Raw genomic sequence first — 15,543 nt, forward strand, 5'->3', positions numbered from 1 at the left:
ATAAGGGTAGGGAGGGGCAGACACCACAACATTTGAAACTACATTTCTCACTGTTGTAAAGGTGGCTCAGGAGAGGTGATGTCAGTGGAGGAGTCTCTTGCTGGGAAATTTACTGTGGTTTACTAGCAAATCATGGCTGTTTTATCTCAAAGAATGGCAATCATTTGAGTTGCAGACTTCATACCATTCTGAAGATCTAGGTTAAGCAAACCTGTACTATCAACCTTTTAAGTTTGTAAGAAGAATATCTAAAATAATACCTAATTGTATTTTGTAAGCTGCTAATAAGCTATTTTTTTTCTGTATTGTGACCATTTGTTCGACATTATGTTTGTTACTGTGCCTCATTTGGAGATGGAAAGTTAAGAGTTAGGCAGATGGTTTTTACAATATATGGTAGCTTGGCTTATACAGGGCGCTAAGCGATGGGGTATGGAATCACAAGGTTACCCTGGTTGTGGATATTGATAGGTCCCTTCAGGTGTGGGGTTTAGTTGTAACATACTTGATTGGTAGTTAAATTTATAGTGGATGTTTGATAGGTTCATTGGAAGCATAGCTTCAGTTATGGCTGCTTTGTCATAAATGTGTGTGGTCGTGGTACACTCCTTCCTGGGTTGGCAGAATAGGTTATTTTGAAGATGGCTTGAAATGTGCGTTATGTATTTTAGATTTACATGGTTTTCTTTCTTGCAGGTGGGTGTTTTGGAACGTTGCTGCGATAATTTGGAATAAGTTGGTGTAAGGTGGAGCCTTCTAGGTGCATCTTAGAGGAGTTACTTTTGTCCTTTTCTTTGTAGATGGTGGTGTGATGAGTACCAGTTGTGGCACTGCACAGTGAGTTCTCAGATGATGGAAACAGTGGTGAGTGAGGAGGTTACACAGGGGTAGCACGAGTGGGCAACAGTTGCAGACTGAAGTAAGTGGATTTCAAAGTGGTTGAGATGTGGTAGAGTATTTACACTGCTAGCCAGATAGGGGCAGGCATTTGAGTTTGTGATCTCAGGGTTAGGCAAGTTCAGCTTTATTTCTGCGGGTAGCACTTATCACGCTTGTGCAAGGGGATATGAGTAAAAAAAAAGGAGAATGGTCCCATATGTTGGTGAAGAGTTTGGCAAACACTTGATGGGGGTTGGCACATGTCCTTGTTTTTTTTTCAATATTTTTTCTTTTTCTTTTTACATTAGTAAATGTCACAGATAAAAACCATCTTACAACATGACCGTATATATATATATATATATATATATATATATATATATATATATATGTTATACATTGATGTCAATACCACAGGATATAGGTCGTACAACATATCTATTTACACTATGTACATAGATGCTTTCACTGTTAATTCCACAGGTATACAGACAGTATATACATTCGTAATATCCAAGTTATTATTTAATATCTGAACTTGTATGTGTTCTTCGGTTCCATTAGAGTGTATTTCTAAGTTGCTGTGTGATGAATTATGCTAATATGATATTAAAGGTTTGTTCCCAAATTTCTCTGGATTTCATGTTTTTGTTTCTTTTATCTATTACTATTTTATGAGCAAAAGGGTGTTGTATAGCTACTTGTTTAAAACCCTCTCAAGAGATATTTATCGTATCTAGCCGTTTAACAGCTATGTACAGTTTCATTAGTAGGAAGACTGTTAATAGTGTATTTGCTTGTTTTCTTGGTATGTTGGATAGGAGAATGTTTAATAGAGTGAATTCCCAAGTTAATGTTGATGTTTGATAACCCATTTTTTGTAAATGTACCTTGAGAGAGTTCCAGAGTTTATAGACACATTTGCAGTTCCAAAATACATGGATTAAGTCAGCTATCTGGTCCTTACAGTGTGGGCAGAAAGGTGATTTTGATGTGTTAAATTTGTGTAGGATTGCAGGTGTTAAATATGCATTATTATTGTTCATGAGCTGAGTGTATGCTAACTTTTTGAGGGGTATAATCTTCAGTGTTAGATTGCTTGACTGGCTTATTTGCTGATCATCTATGGATGGTTTAATTTTTCTCCAGTAGTTAGAGAAGAGGAGGTCTTTCTGGTATTTGATTTCATTTATCATTTTATATGAATTAGTAAAAGTTTTCTTTGTTGTGATAATAGTTTTCCAAAACCTGCTACAAGTTTCTATGTCACTATTGGTCATAGTAGCATTTTGGAGGTAACTGGTACACATTTCTTTGATTTGTCTTAGGATTATTATGTGTGAATTAGGGAGGTTTACATTGGTGCTCATTTCTTGTATTGAGCAGTTAAGGTAAGGATAAATATCTTGGATTGTTTTATGCAGTTCTAATGTTCCTTTCATGAGACAGGATGAGTCTGTTACAAATTCTTGCTGCATTAAGCAACTGTATTATATTTTAAGTGTAGTCATTATAGTATTTACAAGTGACGTGCAAAGTATTTCTTACCTGTGATACCGAATAATAATTATGCTGCAAAAGCAGCAATAAGTGGTGCATAGATGAAGACCTTTAGAGCTTTTTATACAGTGATCAGTAAAGTTTGTACACATTGTATACTAAATGACAAATTGATTACGTAACTGTTTGAATGCATTTTGTAGCTGTGAATATGTTTATTATGTTGAGAGTTTTATAGTGTCTGGTACTTCTCTATATGCAAGAAAATGGTTGTATAGTGGTACGTATCTATACAAATTATTTTTTTTAATATTAAAACAATGTTGGAAATATTTATTCTACTATGGCATTAACATTTTTTAACCTATAACTTGATATGGAATATATGTCTGAAAAAAGTTGGTTTCATTATTAAATTGGAAAATTGGGTGAGTTAGATTTTCAGGAGGCTATGCAGCCAGTATGCATTTTGGAATTATTCAGTATCCTATGACTGATGCATGACCATAAGAAACATATTATTTTATGGAACACAAATGACTGTAGGTAAGTAGCTGTTATTTCTAAATACACAATTAACTGCAGTAAAAAAATGTCAAAAGATGATTATACCCTGATTATACAAGATAGATTGGCATGCTTGGATCTGTCACAAATCAGTTATCGCATATTGTAACATGGCTGAGTGAGAGAGAGGTCTCACATGGCCATATACTGTACAGAGGAATGTAAATGAAATAGAATACCAACATGTTTTATAGTGAGGTAAGTACTGAATCAAACTTAAACATTTAGATCAAAGCCCTGCCAGACTCATATTAGATACTATGGCATTGAGAGAGGGAGACTAATATTTTGGCATAAGACTAAAGTCATGAGCTGTTTTCTGTAGTCTGAAATGTGATTTCCCCTTAGACTTTGCTTGCTTACTGAAGGACTCTGGAAAAGTGTCTATACTCTTCAAAGGTCTATCTACTAGAGTATATGCTTAGTAACTACCAATATCATCAAAACAAAAAAAAATTGTTAACAGTCCTGGAATGTAAATGAAGATGGTATCTATCTTTACATGGTTTAGACTTGGAATGGTCATATTATTTTATTTATTTATTTATTTATTTATTTATTTGACATGTGTTTACCGGGGTGGTCTGACTGGGTCTGCACATCCCATTTTCAGCAGAGGCCTGGGGAGAAAAGCTCCACATACAGTACAATACAAACACTGTATAATCCAATACAATAAAAATTACATTAGAAATACTATAAAAAAAATAAGTTGAAAGAATAAACTGCTACAAGATGTTGCAATACATTACTACACATCTAGACAATAATATATAGTTAAAACTTTACATGCAGTAATAGTCACTCTCACCATACAAGGTGTAGACAGTGTCTAAAAAGTAGTACATAGGTGGTGCAATGAGTGGCATTGACTCTTATAGTACAAGCACCTACCAAGCAGAGAAAACGCTGAGAAAAGAAAAGGAGCCATTTTTGTGATTTTAAGTAATTTCTTCTGATTTTTTGTTAAGTTTTACTGCTTTGCCACCTATTTTTTGTCATTTTCTGGCTTGCTAAATTTATATCTGTAACAGTAACAGTACTTGGAACACATCTAGAACCTGTTTACTGCATTTCCTGTGTTGCACTTAATTTAACATCGTTTTTTCCTCTAAAAACTGCATTTTACTTGATTTTGGCCTAGCACTCAAGTGTGGGGTCATTTATTGCACTGCTGTGATTATTTTGCGGCTTGTGTATCTCTGCTACCTTTAAACTACAACAAAAAGAAAAAAAAAACAAAAAAATCTTGTTTTTTTTCCCACTTTCTGAAAGTTAAAAAAGTTCAGTTACAGATTTGCTGTTCAAAAACTGATTGGAAGTTTCTAGAAGGCCAGTGCTTGCTTGGGCTAAAGGGAAGTCTGTGTGTTCACCAGTGGGATTGGTTAACACTGAACAGCCTGCCTGTCCCTGGAGGAGTGGTTACTACCTAGAAGCTGTAGTTTTATTGGCCATTTTAGGTCAATTCTAAACTCCTTTTTGGCATCTTTTCAGGCTTGCTAGTTGTTGCTAAAGCACCTACCAAGGGGAGAAAATGCTGAGAGAAGAAAAGGAGCCACTTTTGTGATTTTAAGTATTTTCTTCTGATTTTTTGTTAAGTTTTACTGCTTTGCCACCTATTTTTTGGCATTTTCCAGCTTGCTAAAGTTTATATATATAACAGTAACAGTACTTGGAACACATCTAGAGCCTGTTTACTGCATTTCCTGTGTTGCACTTAATTAAAATCGTTTTTTTTTCTCTAAAAACTGCATTTTACCTGATTTTGGCCTAGCACTCAAGTGTGGGGTCATTTATTGCACTGTTGTGATTATTTTGCTGCTTGTGTATCTCTGCTACCGTTAAACTACAACAAAAAGAAAAAAAAAAATCTTGCTTTTTCCCACTTTCTGAAAGTTAAGAAAGTTCAGTTACAGATTTGCTGTTCTGAACTGTTTGGAAGTTTCTAGAAGGCCAGTGCTTGCTTGGGCTAAAGGGAAGTCTCTGTGTTCACCAGTGGGAGTGGTTAACATTGAACAGCCTGCCTGTCCCTGGAGGAGTGGTTACTACCTAGAAGCTGTAGTTTTATTGGCCATTTTGGGTCAATTCTAAACTCCTTGATCTCTCTCTCTTAAAACCCAGCTGCCTTGTGGTTTTGGCATCTTTTCAGGCTTGCTAGTTGTTGCTGAAGCACCTACCAAGGGGAGAAAATGCTGAGAGAAGAAAAGGAACCACTTTTGTGATTTTAAGTATTTTCTTCTGATTTCTTGTTAAGTTTTACTGCTTTGCCGCCTATATTTTTGGCATTTTCCGGCTTGCTAAAGTTTATATCTCTAACAGTAACAGTACTTGGAACACATCTAGAGCCTGTTTACTGCATTTCCTGTGTTGCACTTAATTTAAAATCATTTTTTTTCTCTAAAAACTGCATTTTACCTAATTTTGGCCTAGCGCTCAAGTGTGGGGTCATTTATTGCACTGTTGTGATTATTTTTCTGCTTGTGTATCTCTGCTACCTTTAAACTACAACAAAAAGAAAAAAATCTTGCTTTTTTCCCACTTTCTGAAAGTTAAGAAAGTTCAGTTACAGATTTGCTGTTCTGAACTGTTTGGAAGTTTCTAGGAGGCCAGTGCTTGCTTGGGCTAAAGGGAAGTCTCTGTGTTCACCAGTGGGAGTGGTTAACACTGAACAGCATGCCTGTCCTTGGAGGAGTGGTTACTACCTAGAAGCTGTAGTTTTAATGGCCATTTTGGGTCAATTCTAAACTCCTTGATCTCTCTCTCTTAAATCCCAGCTGCCTCATGGTTTTGGTATCTTTTCAGGCTTGCTAGTTGTTGCTGAAGCACCTACCAAGGGGAGAAAACACTGAGAGAAGAAAAGGAGCCATTTTGTTATTTTAAGTATTTTCTTCTGACTTTTTGTTAAGTTTTACTGCTTTGCCGCCTATTTTCTGGCATTTTCTGGCTTGCTAAAGTTTATATCTGTAAGAGTAACAGTACTTGGAACACATCTAGAGTCTGTTTACTGCATTTCCTGTGTTGCACTTAATTTAAAATCATTTTTTTCTCTAAAAACTGCATTTTACCTAATTGTGGCCTAGCGCTCAAGTGTGGGGTCATTTATTGCACTGTTATGATTATTTTTCTGCTTGTGTATCTCTGCTACCTTTAAACTACAACAAAAAGAAAAAAAAATCTTTCTTTTTCCCAATTTCTGAAAGTTAAGAAAGTTCAGTTACAGATTTGCTGTTCTGAATTGTTTGGAAGTTTGTAGAAGGCCAGTGCCTGCTTGGGATAAAGGTAAGTCTCTGTGTTCACCAGTGGGAGTGGTTAACACTGAACAGCCTGCCTCTCCCTGGAGGAGTGGTTACTACCTAGAAGCTATATTTTTATTGGCCATTTTGGATCAATTCTAAACTCCTTGATCTCTCTCTCTTACAACCCAGCTGCCTCATGGTTTTGGCATCTTTTCAGGCTTGCTAGTTGTTGCTGAAGCACCTACCAAGGGGAGAAAATGCTGAGAAAAGAAAAGGAGCCACTTTTGTGATTTTAAGTATTTTCTTCTGATTTTTTGTTAAGTTTTACTCCTTTGCCACCTATTTTGTTGGCATTTTCCGGCTTTCTAAAGTTTATATCTGTAACAGTAACAGGACTTTCACATCTAGAGCCTGTTTACTGCATTTCCTATGTTGCACTTAATAAAAAATCGTTTTTTTTTCTCTAAAAACTGCATTTTACCTGATTTTGGCCTAGCACTCAAGTGTGGGGTCATTTATTGCACTGTTGCAATTATTTTGCTTCTTGTGTATCTCTGCTACCCTTAAACTACAACAAAAAGAAAAAAAAATTCTAGCTTTTTTCCCACTTTCTGAAAGTTAAGAAAGTTCAGTTACAGATTTGCTGTTCTGAACTGTTTGGAAGTTTCTAGAAGGCCAGTGCTTGCTTGGGCTAAAGGGAAGTCTCTGTGTTCACCAGTGGGAGTGGTTAACACTGAAAAGCCTGCCTGTCCCTGGAGGAGTGGTTACTACCTAGAAGCTGTAGTTTTATTGGCCATTTTGGGTCAATTCTAAACTCCTTGATCTGGCTCTCTTAAAACCCGGCTGCCTCATGGTTTTGGCATCTTTTCAGGCTTGCTAGTTGTTGCTGAAGCACCTACCAAGGGGAGAAAATGCTGAGAGAAGAAATGGTGACACTTTTGTGATTTTAAGTATTTTCTTCTGATTTTTTGTTAAGTTTTACTGCTTTGCCGCCTATTTTTTGGCATTTTCCAGCTTGCTAAAGTTTATATATGTAACAGTAACAGGACTTGGAACACATCTAGAGCCTGTTTACTACATTTTCTGAGTTGCACTTAATTTAAAATCATTTTGTTTCTCTAAAAACTGCATTTTACCTGATTTTGGCCTAGCACTCAAGTGTGGGGTCATTCATTGCACTGTTGTGATTATTTTGCTGCTTGTGTATCTCTGCTTCCTTTAAACTACAACAAAAAGAAAAAAAATCTTGCCTTTTTCCCACTTTCTGAAAGTTAAGAAGGTTCAGTTACAGATTTGCTGTTCTGAGTTGTTTGGAAGTTTCTAGCAGGCCAGTGCTTGCTTGGGCTAAAGGGAAGTCTCTGTGTTCACCAGTGGGAGTGGTTAACACTGAACAGCCTGCCTGACCCTGGAGGAGTGGTTACTACCTAGAAGCTGTAGTTTTATTGGCCATTTTGGGTCAATTCTATACTCCTTGATCTGTCTCTCTTAAAACCTGGCTGCCTCGTGGTTTTGGTGTCTTTTCAGGCTTGCTAGTTGTTGCTGAAGCACCTACCAATGGTGGAAAATGCTGAGAGAAGAAAAGGAACCACTTTTGTGATTTTAAGTATTTTCTTCTGCTTTTTTTGTTGTTTTACTGCTTTGCCGCCTATTTTTTTGGCATTATGGATCAATTCTAAACTCCTTGATCTCTCTCTCTTAAAATCCAGCTGCCTCGTGTTTTTGGTGTCTTTTCAGGCTTGCTAGTTGTTGCTGAAGCACCTACCAAGGGGAGAAAATGCTGAGAAAAGAAAATGAGCCATTTTTGTGATTTTAAGTATTTTCTTCTGATTTTTTCTTAAGTTTTACTGCTTTGCCGCATATTTTTTGGCATTTTCCGGCTTGGTAAAGTTTATATCTGTAACAGTAACAGTACTTGGAACACATCTAGAGCCTGTTTACTGCATTTCCTGTGTTGCACTTAATTAAAAATCGTTTTTTTCTCTAAAAACTGCATTTTACCTGATTTTGGCCTAGCACTCAAGTGTGGGGTCATTTATTGCATTGTTGTGATTATTTTGCTGCTTGTGTATCTCTGCTACCGTTAAACTACAACAAAAAGAAAAAAAACAATCTTGCTTTTTTCCCACTTTCTGAAAGTTAAAAAAGTTCAGTTACAGATTTGCTGTTCTGAACTGTTTGGAAGTTTCTAGAAGGCCAGTGCTTGCTTGGGCTAAAGGGAAGTCTCTGTGTTTACCAGTGGGAGTGGTTAACACTGAACAGCATGCCTGTCCCTGGAGGAGTGGTTACTACCTAGAAGCTGTAGTTTTATTGGCCATTTTGGGTCAATTCTAAACTCCTTGATCTCTCTCTCTCTCTTAAAACCCAGCTGCCTCATGGTTTTGGTATCTTTTCAGGCTTGCTAGTTGTTGCTGAAGCACCTACCAAGGGGAGAAAACACTGAGAGAAGAAAATGAGCCATTTTGTGATTTTAAGTATTTTCTTCTGATTTTTTCTTAAGTTTTACTGCTTTGACGCCTATTTTTTGGCATTTTCCGGCTTGCTAAAGTTTATATCTGTAACAGTAACAGTACTTGGAACACATCTAGAGTCTGTTTACTGCATTTCCTGTGTTGCACTTAATTTAAAATCATTTTTTTCTCTAAAAACTGCATTTTACCTAATTTTGGCCTAGCGCTCAAGTGTGGGGTCATTTATTGCACTGTTGTGATTATTTTTCTGCTTGTGTATCTCTGCTACCTTTAAACTACAACAAAAAGAAAAAAAAATCTTTCTTTTTTCCAGTTTCTGAAAGTTAAGAAAGTTCAGTTACAGATTTGCTGTTCTGAATTGTTTGGAAGTTTCTAGAAGGCCAGTGCCTGCTTGGGCTAAAGGTAAGTCTCTGTGTTCTCCAGTGGGAGTGGTTAACACTGAACAGCCTGCCTCTCCCTGGAGGAGTGGTTACTACCTAGAAGCTATATTTTTATTGGCCATTTTGGATCAATTCTAAACTCCTTGATCTCTCTCTCTTACAACCCAGCTGCCTCATGGTTTTGGCATCTTTTCAGGCTTGCTAGTTGTTGCTGAAGCACCTATCAAGGGGAGAAAATGCTGAGAAAAGAAAAGGAGCCATTTTTGTGATTTTAAGTATTTTCTTCTGATTTTTTTTAAGTTTTACTGCTTTGCCGCCTATTTTTTTGGCATTTTCCGGCTTGCTAAAGTTTATATCTGTAAGAGTAACAGTACTTATAACACATCTAGAGCCTGTTTACTGCTTTTCCTGTGTTGCACTTAATTTAATATCGTTTTTTCTCTAAAAACTGCATTTTACCTGATTTTGGCCTTGCACTCAAGTGTGGGGTCATTTATTGCACTGTTGTGATTATTTTGCTGCTTGTGTATCTCTGCTACCTTTAAACTACAACAAAAAGAAAAGAAAAAAAAAACAATCTTGCTTTTTTCCCACTTTCTGAAAGTTAAGAAAGTTCAGTTACAGATTTGCTGTTCTGAACTGTTTGGAAGTTTCTAGAAGGCCAGTGCTTGCTTGGGCTAAAGGGAAGTCTCTGTGTTCACCAGTGGGAGTGGTTAACACTGAAAAGCCTGCCTGTCCCTGGAGGAGTGGTTACTACCTAGAAGCTGTAGTTTTATTGGCCATTTTGGGTCAATTCTAAACTCCTTGATCTGGCTCTCTAAAAACCCGGCTGCCTCATGGTTTTGGCATCTTTTCAGGCTTGCTAGTTGTTGCTGAAGCACCTACCAAGGGGAGAAAATGCTGAGAGAAGAAATGGTGACACTTTTGTGATTTTAAGTATTTTCTTTTGATTTTTTGTTAAGTTTTACTGCTTTGCCGCCTATTTTTTGGCATTTTCCAGCTTGCTAAAGTTTATATATGTAACAGTAACAGGACTTGGAACACATCTAGAGCCTGTTTACTACATTTTCTGAGTTGCACTTAATTTAAAATCATTTTGTTTCTCTAAAAACTGCATTTTACCTGATTTTGGCCTAGCACTCAAGTGTGGGGTCATTCATTGCACTGTTGTGATTATTTTGCTGCTTGTGTATCTCTGCTTCATTTAAACTACAACAAAAAGAAAAAAAATCTTGCCTTTTTCCCACTTTCTGAAAGTTAAGAAGGTTCAGTTACAGATTTGCTGTTCTGAGTTGTTTGGAAGTTTCTAGCAGGCCAGTGCTTGCTTGGGCTAAAGGGAAGTCTCTGTGTTCACCAGTGGGAGTGGTTAACACTGAACAGCCTGCCTGACCCTGGAGGAGTGGTTACTACCTAGAAGCTGTAGTTTTATTGGCCATTTTGGGTCAATTCTATACTCCTTGATCTGTCTCTCTTAAAACCTGGCTGCCTCGTGGTTTTGGTGTCTTTTCAGGCTTGCTAGTTGTTGCTGAAGCACCTACCAATGGTGGAAAATGCTGAGAGAAGAAAAGGAACCACTTTTGTGATTTTAAGTATTTTCTTCTGCTTTTTTTGTTGTTTTACTGCTTTGCCGCCTATTTTTTGGCATTATGGATCAATTCTAAACTCCTTGATCTCTCTCTCTTAAAATCCAGCTGCCTCGTGTTTTTGGTGTCTTTTCAGGCTTGCTAGTTGTAGTTGAAGCACCTACCAAGGGGAGAAAATGCTGAGAAAAGAAAATGAGCGATTTTTGTGATTTTAAGTATTTTCTTCTGATTTTTTCTTAAGTTTTACTGCTTTGCCGCATATTTTTTGGCATTTTCCGGCTTGGTAAAGTTTATATCTCTAACAGTAACAGTACTTGGAATACATCTAGAGCCTGTTTACTGCATTTCCTATGTTGAACTTAATTAAAAATCATTTTTTTTCTCTAAAAACTGCATTTTACCTGATTTTTGCTAGCACTCAAGTGTGGGGTCATTTATTGCACTGCTGTGATTATTTTGCTGCTTGTGTATCTCTGCTACCTTTAAACTACAACAAAAAGAAAAAAAATCTTGCTTTTTTCCCACTTTCTGAAAGTTAAAAAAGTTCTGTTACAGATTTGTTGTTCTGAACTGTTTGGAAATTTCTAGAAGGCAAGTGCCTGCTTGGGCTAAAGGTAAGTCTCTGTGTTCACCAGTGGGAGTGGTTAACACTGAAAAGCCTGCCTGTCCCTGGAGGAGTGGTTACTACATAGAAGCTGTAGTTTTATTGGCCATTTTGGGTCAATTCTAAACTCCTTGATCTCTCTCTTTTAAAACCCGGCTGCCTCGTGGTTTTGGCATCTTTTCAGGCTTGCTAGTTGTTGCTGAAGCACCTACCAAGTGGAGAAAATGCTGAGAGAAGAAAAGGAGCCATTTTGTGATTTTAAGTATTTTCTTCTGGTTTTTTGTTAAGTTTTAATGCTCTGCTGCCAATTCTTTGGCATTTTCCGGCTTGCTAAAATTTATATCTGTAACAGTAACTGTACTTGGAACACATCTACAGCCTTTTTACTGCATTCCCTGTGTTGCACTTAATTTAAAATCGTTTTTTTCTCTAAAAACTGCGTTTTACCTAATTTTTGCCTAGCACTCAACTGTGGGGTCATTTATTGCACTGTTGTGATTATTTTGCTGCTTGTGTATCTCTGCTACCTTTAAACTACAACAAAAAGAAAAAAAAAAAAAACATCTTTCTTTTTCCCACTTTCTGAAAGTTAAGAAAGTTCAGTTACAGATTTGCTGTTCTGAACTGTTTGGAAGTTTCTAGAAGGCCAGTGCCTGCTTGAGCTAAAGGTAAGTCTTTGTGTTCACCAGTGGGAGTGGTTAACACTGAACAGCCTGCCTGTCCCTGGAAGAGTGGTTACTACCTACAAGCTGTAGTTTTATTGGCCATTTTGGGTCAATTCTAAACTTCTTGATCTGTCTCTCTTAAAACCTGGCTGCCTTGTGGTTTTGGCATCTTTTCAGGCTTGCTAGTTGTTGCTGAAGCACCTACCAAGGGGAGAAAATGCTGAGAGAAGAAAAGGAGCCACTTTTGTTATTTTAAGTATTTTCTTCTGATTTTTTTGTTAAGTTTTACTGCTTTGTTGCCTATTTTGGGCATTTTCCAGCTTGCTAAAGTTTATATCTGTAACAGTACAGTACTTGGAACACATCTAGAGCCTGTTTACTGCATTTCCTGTGTTGCACTTAATTTAACATCATTTTTTCTCTAAAAACTGCATTTTACCTGATTTTGGCCTAGCACTCAAGTGTGGGGTCATTTATTGCACTGTTGTGATTATTTTGCTGCTTGTGTATCTCTGCTACCTTTTTTTCCCACTTTCTGAAAGTTAAGAAAGTTCAGTTACAGATTTGCTGTTCTGAACTGTTTGGAAGTTTCTAGAAGGCCAGTGCTTGCTTGGGCTAAAGGGAAGTCTCTGTGTTCACCAGTGGGTGTGGTTAGCACTGAAAGGCCTGCCTGTCCCTGGAGGATTACTTACTACCTAGAAGCTGTAGTATTATTGTCCATTTTGGGTCATTTCTAAACTCCTTGATCTCTCTCTCTTAAAACCCTACAGCTCTCTTTTTGCACGGTTTTGCGCACTGAACAGCATCAGGCAGCGCCATCTAAACAGGTTTAAACTATTCCAGGCTCCACAAAGTCTGCTCTTCACGTTTTCCCTTAGAACTGTTCAAACTCTCAAAGTAATCACTCTATTCTCTTTCTAAAGCCCTGCACTTGCTCAGCTCTTATAAGGAAACACTAACTAACTAAAGCACTACACCCTCCTTGACTTCTCATAAGTATTAGGCTCCCGATTGGTCCTTCTTGATCAAGTGAAAAATCTGTTCCCTTTCCTAATCTGATCAGTAAAAAGCAGTTCCCTATACTAATCTGGTATGTCCAAGGGTCAGTTTCAAGGTTACTCTCCAGTCCAGCTGGTGAATCTGGGAATTTTGAGGCAATGTTACAATTGCCTTATGTACACAGTTAACCCTCTCCTCCTTCCAACAGACTCTAGTACATGTGAGAGATGCAGTTACACAGCCAAACTGGAGGCAGAGCTCTCTCAACCCAAGACTGGCACAGTCAGTCAGGAGGAAAAGGTAACCACCCACTCCACAAATCCAGTCTCACACAGACCTATTGCATCTGCATACCCAACACATAAACACACAAAAACATACTTGGAGGCTCTAAATAAAAATCTGCCTAAACAGCAAAGACCTCCTAAGCAGATATCCAAGCAACAGTCTCCCCTCAACAATATCCACGAATCACATATCTCTCAAAATCAGTGTGCCTGACAGTCACAGCCCTTAAGGCCAAACAACACACCAAATACACTTGTTATAGAGGACTCTATTGTCTGCCACACTGACGTCCCGCTCACCAGACTGAAAAAGGAGAAGGTCACTGTAAGCTGCCTGTCATGTGCCAAGATCCGCCACATAACGCAAGCACTCAGGTCACTCCAAAGCAAGTATAAGTATGACTCCATCATTGTCCATGCTGGTGTGAATGACCTGAGACGTACCTCCCTGAACTACATGAAAAGATACATAGAGGAGCTCTGTGATCATGTAGCCCAGGTTGGTATGACCCTGACCTTGAGTAGCATCTTGCCCTCACCAAGAATGATGCCACAGTATAAAGACAAAATGATCAGTTTCAACAACTGGCTAAAGTATTGGTGTCATTCAAAGGGGATCCAGTGTCTGTCAGTCTGGGATGACACGGTCGACAAGCCATGTTGCTTCGCTAGGGACGGTTTGCACCTGTTACCCTTAGGCTTTCGTATACTAGCCAAGGTTCTTGCCACCCCCATAGTGCCTTTTTTAGGCAAGGCTCAAAGGACAAACCCACCTCCATAGACAACTCAAGGATAAAAAAACTAAAGGTAATGCTACTCAATGCCAGAAGTCTAAACCTCAAGATGCATGCACTCGAGGCTCTCCTCAGTATGGAGAAAATCAATGTCTGTGCAGTAACAGAAACCTGGTTCAAGGCTCCTGAGAGCACCCCAGCACTACCAGGTTATAACTCATACCATGCGTTTCAGCCCCAAACCTCAGACCGAAGCACAAAAGGAGGGAGAGTATCTATATTCATCAAAGATACCTACACCTCCAGGTTAGTGGCACTGCACGAAGCATCGGAAACCATCCATGTGCAACTAACAGTGGGCAAAACTGCCTTTCAGTTTGTAGCCTGCTACAGAACACCCTCCTTATTACAGGAACCCCACTTGGCATTCCTGAGAACACTGGAGAATATGAAGGTCTCTCCAAACACTATGTTATTGGGTGACTTCAACTACCCAAGCATTGACTGGGAAAACTACTCAAGCCCAAACCCCCCTGCCCAACGGTTCCTTGAATTTATAAACTCTAACACAATGGAACAACTGGTCACCACTCCCACAAGAGGGAACAACATATTGGACCTGGTCATCACCAACATGGGGACTCTATGTTCCACACCAGAGATAAACCTCTCATTGGTAAGATCAGACCATAAACAAATTTCCCTGGACATCCATATCCCGTCCCCACCCCCAGCCAAGGAAATCACTGTAAAGAATTTCTCAAAAGCCAACTTTGCACTTCTCAAGACTGAGGTGGAATCCTTCAAAGCCCCTGGGCCAGAGGATAATACAGCCCAATCCAGAATCCTTTACAAATGCATTCTATGAGCACCTGCAGGAATGCATGGATCTTGCTATCCCAAATAAAACCAAGACTGTGAAGTTTCTAGAAGGCCAGTGCCTGCTTGGGCTAAAGGTAAGTCTCTGTGTTCACCAGTGGGAGTGGTTAACACTGAACAGCCTGCCTGTCCCTGGAAGAGTGGTTACTACATAGAAGCTATATTTTTATTGGCCATTTTGGATCAATTCTAAACTCCTTGATCTCTCTCTCTTAAAACCCAGCTGCCTCATGGTTTTGGCATCTTTTCAGGCTTGCTAGTTGTTGCTGAAGCACCTACCATGGGGAGAAAATGCTGAGAGAAGAAAAGTAGCCATTTTTCTGCTTTTAAGTATTTTCTTCTGATTTTTTGTTAAGTTTTACTGCTTTGCCTCCTATTTTTTTGGCATTTTCCAGCTTGCTAAAGTTTGTATCTGTAACGGTAGCAGTATTTAGAACACATCTAAAGCCTGTTTACTGCATTTCCTGTGTTGCACTTAATTTAAAATAGTTTTTTTTTCTCTAAAAACTGCATTTTTCCTGATTCTGGCCTAGCACTCAAGTGTGGGGTCATTCATTGCACTGTTGTGATTATTTTGCTGCTTGTGTATCTCTGCTTCCTTTAAACTACAACAAAAAGAAAAAAAAATCTTGCCTTTTTCCCACTTTCTGAAAGTTAAGAAGGTTCAGTTACAGATTTGCTGTTCTGAGTTGTTTGGAAGTTTCTAGAAGGCCAGTGCCTACTTGGGCTAAAGGTAAGTCTCTGTGTTCACCAGTGGGCGTG

Source organism: Protopterus annectens, chromosome 7.part0 (assembly GCF_019279795.1).
Source record: "Protopterus annectens isolate FY-2018-M chromosome 7.part0, PAN1.0, whole genome shotgun sequence".
NCBI lineage: Eukaryota > Metazoa > Chordata > Ceratodontiformes > Protopteridae > Protopterus > Protopterus annectens.